Source organism: Hevea brasiliensis, chromosome 5 (assembly GCF_030052815.1).
Source record: "Hevea brasiliensis isolate MT/VB/25A 57/8 chromosome 5, ASM3005281v1, whole genome shotgun sequence".
Taxonomy (NCBI): domain Eukaryota; kingdom Viridiplantae; phylum Streptophyta; class Magnoliopsida; order Malpighiales; family Euphorbiaceae; genus Hevea; species Hevea brasiliensis.
The window spans coordinates 74,409,017-74,419,086 of NC_079497.1; the positions used below are offsets into that span (position 1 = coordinate 74,409,017).

Genomic DNA, 10,070 nt, shown 5'->3' on the forward strand with positions numbered 1-10,070 from the left:
CTCAGTGGTACACAACTATAATTAGTAATACAATATACATTGAAAAAATTATAGCAAATAATTTAGAAATCTTGAAATTCATCAAAATTCCAAAAATCAAAATATTCATTGCTAATAATATAAATCATTTGTTTAAACGACCTTAATTAATAAATTCAATTGATCAAATCATAACTAGACATTTAAAGTAATTCCAGCAATTTATGGAAATAGATATTAATTTTAATCAAATTAAGTATGCTCAAATCTCATTTAAAATCACAATTCCTTACTATTCAAAAACTATTCTTTATCTCACTAACTATGCAAGACTAATCCGTAAGGGCCATCTTCAGAGTGATTCTAACTCCCTATGGTCGAGGAGGTCGAATTGGGATTATAACTCCCTATGGTCGGGGAGGTCGAATCATCGTGCACATTACACACCACAATAATGCAACTTCCGAAAGGGCCAATGAAAAACTTAGATCTAACCTTTAATAAGAAGGGAATCTAAGCATGTGCACGTACCATGGTAATCAAAACAAAGCTAACTCCATTGTCTCCTCAACAAATGAGAGAGACGGGTAATAACCTAGTCAAGCATCTATAGTGAGATATAAAATAATATCATGGATCTCATTGTTTTTTTTGTGAGCATAAATCACAACACAATTCAATTCAATGTCAATTCTAATATCTAATAATTTTTATGCTCATCACAATTCAAAATATATTTTATCACAACTTTTCCAAAACTAATTTATTCAATCCACAACAATGCTCAATAATTGTTGAAATACCATTTCACAAAGCTAAATTCATGCATACTATAATAATTTCAATAATCATTGAAATAAATCCAATACTTGACAAAGATAATACATAATAAAAATAACGTCATTTAATCATATGAAATATTCAGAACAAAATTAATTAAAAACTAGTTGTACACAAACCTCTTTGTCAACTAGTTTACTCTATTTTTTGATTTTTCCTCGAAGATCCCTTTCCAGTCTATTTTTCAACTGAAACACACAATATATAGTATTTAAGTACTATATCTCATAATTAATCCATTAATTTATTTCATGCCTACTTAATTGCAGCCTTAAATTTGCTTAAAATGGTATCCTTTGAATTTTGCATTTTGGGTCACTATTCATTGCACTATTCAAGTCTAAATGTTAACTTTTTCCTACTAAATAGGTTTATTAATTCTTATTGCACTCATATACCACATTTTGGGTGTCAACTTTGTTGGCATTGATTGCCAATTCAATTTCTAAGTCTCCTAAGAGAAATTGCAATTTTTTAATTTTGGTCTCCTGTTTTCTACTATTTCATTGGTCTGGTTACTGTAGGAATTTGGCTAAGTATCTTTCATCAAAGTTGTTCCTTATTATCTTAGCTTTAATTCTGTTTTTGAATCACTCCCTTTGGAGTTTTGCAGCCCAAGATATAGCCATTTTTCTAAGGCTGGCCGAATTAGTTCAAACCCAGAATTTTGGGCACTTTCTTAGTTCTGGTAGTTTTAGTGTGTTGACTGCAGCTCATCTTTTGGATGGGTTATGGTAAGAATTTGGATTTGTATTTTTCATAAAAGTTGTAGTGCTATGTCTCAGCTTTCTATTGGTATAAAATTCAGGTTATTTGGACCTTCCTAAACCAAGTTATGGTTCATTTGGTCATTTTTGTACAGTAGCAGTGTGCTAATTCTGAGTTTGACCTAATTGTTCACTAACTTAGAGTCACTTTCTGGGCATGGTTTCTACATGAAAATTGTGACATTGTGTGTCTATTTTCATCTCAATTCATCTCATACCAATTGGAGTAGCAGAATTACATTTTTGGTCCCTAAAAGGAACCTAGGTCAGGCTGTCCAGGATTGGACCCCTACCTATCCGAATTTGGTTTTACTTCTAACCATTCAAACACATCCTAATTGGTCTCAATGGACCATTTTGAGTCTCAATTAGGTCAATTTGGTTCAATTTCAAAAATCCTAAATTTTTCTCCAATTCCATAAACCCTAATTCCTCTCTCTTACAATTTTTCTTACAATTATTGTCATTCTAACATACACATCAACACACTCTTCATCATTCATGCTCAATTACATGGTTAATTCCATTCAAAACTATTAAACCCTAAACTTCCTCATGCTGGGCGAAAATTTCAACTCTCCATACACCATATTTCTTTCACTTCATAAGCTAAATTTCTCACTAACAACCTTAATTCAAAGATAATTTAACAATTCACGATAGAATGAGACCTTACCTTATTGAGCAGAATTTCTACCCTTTAATTCTCCTCACTTTCTTGGTTTTAATGGCATCCAAGCTTCATATCGAGGTCCACTTGCAAGGTTTACTTAAGGGGGTTAGGGAATTTGTGGCTAAACTTAGGGTTTATGAAGCTTGGGGTAGTTCATCAACAGTGAAAGATGAAGGAAGAGAGAGAAGTGAGAGGGAGTCACGGCAAAAAATGAAGAAGAAAGACCAACTTTCATTTTTTTTTTTATGCCCTTTTATGCCATAATTGACTTAGTCAAAAATTAGATTAAATAGAATTTATTTTTCATGTCATGCATGATGTCACACACATGATGTCATAAGTTAATTTTCTTTTCTTTTTTTTTTCCTTTATTTTTCCATGGTTCTTTAATTTAAATCTACATTTCAAATTTTTCATTTCTTTGATTTTATTGGATAGTTAGGTCATGAGTCACCTCTAGGGTTAAATTGACCGCCCCTCGCCGATCTGATCCAGTTTGCCAATAATTCAGTATTTCTTTTGGAACCCTGATCTAACTATTTAGCCTACTTATTAACTTTTTTCTGTGATTTTCTCTTTTTACTAACTTCGCAATACTTCTTAGGACTGCGGTGTCACAATGTCCCGTTCAAAATTAGAGTTACAGTTGCTCTCGCAGTCACTTCCTAGTAAGGTCACTCATCGCTGTAACTCCCGGCTCATTTAACCTTTTATACTTTGTTTTTCTTATTAATTTTCATTCATAGCTTTTCTAGATGACTTAAATATAGTTCTAATCCCCTTAATTGTCCGGACCGACACCGATCAACGAAACAGTAAAATATACTAGGCTATGTATATAGGGGTGTTACATATATGCTGGTGAATTACATGTGCTTTTGCATGTGGCTAATAATAATTTTAAAATATAAATAAATATTTTAATTTATATAATTTTAATATATGAAAATAAAATAATCTTTATATTTATCGTTAATTACTCTATTTTTTTTTCATTACTTTTATTTAGGCTAAACCATTATCTCTTAAATTTTTTTTAATGAAGATTTTTATAGTAAAAACAATACAAATATAGAAATGTAATAGAAATATTAATTAAAAATATTGAATAATTTAAGTTTGGTTAAATCATATTATGATTTTCATCACTTTAAAATATCATTGTTTTTTACATTCTCTTAATATATTAAAGAAATATTCTCTTAATATATTAAAGAAATATAATATATTCAAATATTATCTTTATTTAGCAATTTAATAATATCTTAAAAAATAATTTTAATAATGTAAAAAGCATAAAAGTAGTGCAAGGAAAAAAAGTTTATATACATATATATATATATATATATATATATATATATATATATATATATATATATATATATTGCAATGAAATGTAATTCACTATTTTAATACAGCGTTGTGATTATTTTACACTATTGGTGTTTTATTTATTATTTTATCAACAAAAAAATATATTTTTTTAATTTTTATATGATATATCTTGAAATATTTTGACATGCTACCTTCTTTTTTAATTAATTGAATTTTCTCTACTAAAAAGAAAGCTCGAGTCTCTTTTAAATTTTTATTTAGGTTTTTTATTTTAATAATTAAACTTTTTAATTTTTATTTATTTATTTTAATTTTTAAGTTACTTAAGTGTTTAAATATGAATTTAAAATATTTTTTACTTTTTATTTTTATTTTACTATCGTTTTAATTTTTTTGAATTTTTTTCACTTTTTAATTATTAAATTTGCACTAGTTATTATTATCTTTAGTAAAAAAAAAATTTAAAAAGACTTTATTTTATTATAAAATAAAAAAATTTAAAAAGACTTTATTTTATTATAAAATGAATTTTATTTTATACACCAACATTATATTAATAGAATTTAGATTTTCATTTCTTTATGAGAAAGTAATTAAATAAAAATAATAAATTGTTGATCTATTTTAATAATATTAATTGCGCATTTTTATATTTTACATTTTACTATAAACATTTTGATAGACTTTTTAATTTTTAGTTTTATTATTATTATTATTATTATTATTATTATTATTATTATTATTATCATCATCATCATCATCTAAAAAATTAAAAAATAATACAGATTTTCATAATCTATTTAGAGTTTTTGGTTTATTAAATATATGGATTTAATTTAGAAGTAAAAAATAATTAAATTTACTTAATTTTTAAATTATGATATAATTTAAAATATATTTAATTTAATTTACAATATAAATTCTGATGGATTAATTAATTTACCTTTTCTAATCAGTATACTACAATCATATTTTATGACTAAACTCTTTAATTAAATATTTTTTTATTATCAAATCAATAATAAATATTATATTATTAATATTAATTGATTTTAAACTAAATTATATATACTAATTAATAAATAATATAATAAATATAAAAAATACCACAGCATGGCCTTGAGCAATTATACCTAAAGAGAAATTCAAACCATTGTTCTCTCTCCCAAAAAAATACTATATATATGTATATATATCCACTGTTGGTGGTGAGATTATAAATGGGATTTTTTTTTTATAATTTGATTCTTATTATTGCAACTAATAAAGTTGTTAATTCATATTTTATATTATAGAACACGCACTAATTAATATCAATTTTTTTACAATTTAATAAAATTTGATCTATTTTATATATATGTGTGTGAGTGAGTGAAAACAAACAATATACTGTTTAAGGAAAGTAATTATGATAAATATCTAAGAAAGAAATCTAACATAGCAGAAAAGTTGTGTTTTGGGCAAGTGTTTTTCATAACTAAAAATGAAGTGCTCTTATAAATGGCCCACGGGGAACAATGAGAAAAAAATAATAAAAAAAATTGGCCCTCTCATAACTACATTTTTGTGTAAATAAATATGTAAATTAATAAACATATAAAATACTCATAATTAACTAGCATATGACACAAATCCTTAGGTTGGAATATACGCATATTTGGCAAGGTAGGTAGATTAGTTGTTTTTTAAAGGTCAATGCAACACCTACTATATCATGAATTAATCCCTTGGAGAAGGTTAATTTGTCTGTTGGGATTTCTCTCCCAAGCCTATATGTCTCAGTTAAAATTCAAATATTTTAACAATTCTACTTTCCCATCTCAGTGGGAAAAAAAAAAACAAAAAAAAAAAAAAAAACAAAAACAAAAACAAAAAAACTTCTTCCCTATATTTAGGTTTATGATTTCATCCATATCAATGTACACCTAGTTAATTAGAAAATTTTAAGATATTAATATATTATAATTTTTTTTTAAAATAAAATTATTTTTTAATGTATTACTATTATATTGATTGAATATATATATATATATATATATATATATATAAATTAATTAGTTATCTCCAGAGCAGTGAGGCTTCAAATTTAAATCTTAATCTGAACTAGTTTTATATATATATATATATATAAAGAAAAATTTTGAGCTTCAAACTACTAATTAAGCTTACTTACAATAAGATTTTGAAAGATATTGGCTAATTTTGGTGCCACCTTAGTTCTAGAAAGTACATTGGATGAAAATAGGTAGAGAGAGTACTAAGTTTTCAAATTTGGATTGCTTTTGATGTTGCATCATTTGCTTGTATCTAAAGGAAATGTCTTTACCAAATTAGTAACTAATATTCTTGACTTTTGATCAAAAGGCGAATGCAATTAGTTAACTATCTCTTAGTTCATTAACGAAGGATTATTTTCAGATTTTCCCTTTTAATCCTAATTAAATAATAATAATAATAATAATGGAGGGTCACTCTCCAAAGTCCATACCGGAGTTGAAATAACCCAACATATTGGAAAAGTGATCTAGGCATAATGTCTTTTGGCTTGGAAAATGTCCACGTTAAAAGAAAATGTTTGACATGATCGAGATTTAAGCTCTTGTACCTTTTTCTCTCCTTCTAACTCTACAACATGGGTCTTTTCACCCTTCAATTTCGTGTCCCAAACTCTTTACAACTAAAGGCATTTTCAATCTCTTTCACTCCTCTATCTGGAAATAATTCAAATTATTATTAATTTATCATCATTATTATTATTTTCTTTTCTCTTAACTTTCCTTTTTATTAAAAATCTCAAATCTCTATTTTATATATATTCATTTTTAACTCCAATCCAAATACGTACTAAAATTTTATAACCTCACGAATTACGAGCCATATATCATTTTAGTTTTTAATAAAAATATTTATAAAATATAGATAAAACAAAATTCCTTCACGTATGTAGTTGCAATATACGCAATATTACCTATTCAGAGTATAAAATAGTCATCATATTTTCATCTTGAATAAATAAAAATAGTATGAAGTATCTTACATTTATTTTAAACATCAATTCATCTGATGATTTGTTGGTTTTCTGATTGTATAGAAGATGAAAATTGATAATCCAATATATATATATATATATATCGGGTATGGGGAGTAATTGGAAAGCATGAATATATTGTTTTTGTGCTGTTCTTTATACACACAATTGCATGCCATCATGCCTGTGTGTCTATATATATATAGCTATTTAATCCACACTGAAAAGAGGGAGAGAAAAAAAAAAGGGAAAAAACCTCATAAGAGAAACGACATTGTACACGTCTGTAACTCCTAGGCTGTACTCAATCCAGCTTATACTCTGACATTGGCCATGGTTGAGAGGCTCCCCAGTAAGTGTCACTTGCCTCATCATCCATAAGATCTCCCCAAGCTTCAAAGGTGGTTGAACTGGAAGAAAGTTTAGAAATATCTTTTGGGTTGATTCTGCTGCAGGTTTCTGTTTGGTTACAGTGATGATCATCAGGTGAGGCTGAAACCAATGGAGGAAGTAGTGAGTTGGTTGGGACAGCATATGAAGAAGAAACCAGTTGGCCATTATTGTTGGAAGCAGCTTTTGAGTCCTTCAAGGTATGGTATTGTGTTTGAAGAGCTTCTAAATTTGGGAAATTTGGTAGAAAACGAGTGATGTCCTGTGGAGAAAGAAAATTGTGACCCGCAGCTTGGCAACTGCTAAGTAGTCCCTCTAGTTGAGAGTTCATTGTAAGATACTCGTAAACAGTATTTGATCCAAGAAGATTAGCTGCTGCCGCTTCCTTATCTGGAAGTGGGTTGCTGCTTAGGATTTGGAGGTTAATATTGTTCAATAGCTGGAGTTTGGCTAGGTCTGTGGAATCTGTGCTATTATGTGGTCGCCTGAGACCATTGTCCCCAGGAATATTATTCACAAGATTGATAAAATTAGCAGCAGCAAGCAACTGTGGCAGATTTGAAAGGAGATTGAGGTCGGTTCTTGGCCTATGGGTTACTGGGTCAATTCCCATTTGGAGTAGCTTTTTCTTCAGGTAATGTTCCAGTAGTTCTTGATTTCGTTATCGGTTCTCCCTGGCAGATTCTGTGCAATTGCTGACCACCTGCAGGGGAAAGACAAGATCACTATATATATTTATATATAATAAGAACACACATATGATTAGTAAGAATTCATTAAGATGAGAGAAAACATAATTACTTGTTTCCAAGAACTGCATGGAGGTTGATGATTATTTGCTCTTCTTCGTCGGAGAATTTTCCTCTCTTTATATCAGGCCTAAGATAATTAGTCCATCTAAGCCTGCAACTTTTTCCACACCTATTCAACCCGGCAAGCTTCGGAAGTGCCCTCCAACTTCCATGACCATGTTTCTGAATGAATTCGACAAGCTTTTTATCTTCTTCTGGCGTCCATGGTCCTTTCTTGAGGCCGTTTTCGTCCTCAAATGGTGAAGATTTCTCCATCATCCCTACAAAATCAATAGACATGTATATATGGCTCAAATTATTGAAATTCTTCCGATATAGAAGTTAACAATACCGGAGAAAAAGCAAATTGAAACCTTAAACTGGATTGCTATGGATCAAGCCGGGAGAAGAGAAGTGTACAGGATTAGTTCTGGAAGGAAATAGAGAGCATCATTTGTTCTATATATAGTGAGGAGACTGTGTTTAGATGTGTGGAAATACGTACATAAGCTTATTAATGTTTTTTTTATTTTTTTAATTTTTTTTTTTAAATGGATGTCACCTTGACATTTTTCTATGCTATAATTGGAAATTCCAAGTGTATCCCCTATTATTTTTCTTAATTTTTTTGATTTCTAAGATGTTACATACCTTAATTAATTTGGTTGGTTATCTAAATTGGTTGAATTCAAAGTTTATTAAGTTAAACTTATTTTTAACAAATACATTAAAAAAAAAAAAAAAAAAACTTGATTCATTCCAATTGGAATTCGTTTTCAAGTAGCAAATTCACATTATCATGATCTTTTAATCACATCGCATTCATCCATTTTATTTATCATGTTTTTATCAGATTTTTATCCTATAAGTTATATCCTCACATATTACTTTATTCTTTTAGATAATAAAAATTAAATATTTGAATTGATTGCATTTTCATATCAAAAGTCCATTCAATTAAACATTATGTTTATTTTTTTATGAGAATTAAACTCGCAATATATATATTCCATCTTAGTTCTACTTAACATAAAATCCCTAGTCTCAAAAGTTTTATTCTATAACTCAGATTAATTAACTTCCTTACTAATTTCACCAAGGTGGCTTCTATAGTTATTTAGTTCCATATAAATTATAATTACTTTATTATTAAAAATAAGATAATTTTTACATAAATTTACAACTTATCTAATGAAATTTCCGTTAAATAATTTTTTTCCATGAAATAGTTAATTATGAATATTAATTATGAAAATTTTATTAACTTAATAAAAAAAATAAAATTTCTTAATGTCACACCCTACCCTTCTATAAGGCATAACATGATCCCGTAGTATACCTAATGAATTTCCAACTCCGTCTACTGATAACCCATTAAATACACTACAAGGGATTTTAAAAACTTTTCTTACTTCTTTTACAGTGGTGAGCACTATTTACAGGTGTTAAAAACTTTTTTGAACTGAAGTGATAGAACTAACACATTTGAATTATTTGGAATTTCTGTAAAAATTTTGGCAGAGTGCCATCTGTATTTTGGATAAAACAGTTCTTCAGACAACCTGTAAAAAACACTTCAATATTTTTCCAAATCTCAACTCCAACATATTTCTCAACTCAAATCCACAATGATTTTTCAAAGTCTGAGATACAAGAAATATAATACAATTTTTACAAGCCAAAATAACTCATAATTATTTTACAACCTCAAGGTACAATTTGAATTTACAACTGCTCAAAATAAAAAACAATATGTACATACAGTGAACATACATTACAGTACAAAATGCAAAATGTGGTATACTCATTATACCCGAAAATCTCTCGTTGGAGGTACTAGCAGCCTAGTCTACTGCCCTGTCTGTCTGTCTACCTGCGACAGCAATAAAAAGCTATCGCTGAGACAATGTCTCAGTGGTGCACAACATTAACCAAATAGAACTTAAATCACAATTCATAAATCATTTAAATGATGGATATGTAAAATCATAGTTAAATTCAAGACAATGAGTGTCAGAAGGAATTTAACACAATATCACAATAAATCTCAGAGATCAAAACATAGTTAACTTTAAAAGACAGTAAATGTCAATAAGGATTTAACTCCATTTCACAATCTCATAATACAAATCAATAAATCACACACACAGCTTAATTATGTTTCAAAGTTCAATTCGTCCCAAAAGCCGATGGCTAATGAGGTATTCAATTCGTCCCAAAAGTCGATGACTAATTAGGAATAACATAGCTAGCTAGCAAAAATATGA

The 10,070-nt window shown here is 28.2% G+C and overlaps 1 pseudogene; it reads right to left on the minus strand.

Annotated features, from left to right (window-relative positions):
* Window positions 1–6,843: 6,843 nt before the first annotated feature.
* On the minus strand, window positions 6,844–8,082 carry LOC110660153 (transcription factor MYB53-like; annotated as a pseudogene).
* Between the last annotated feature and the right edge of the window lie 1,988 nt (window positions 8,083–10,070).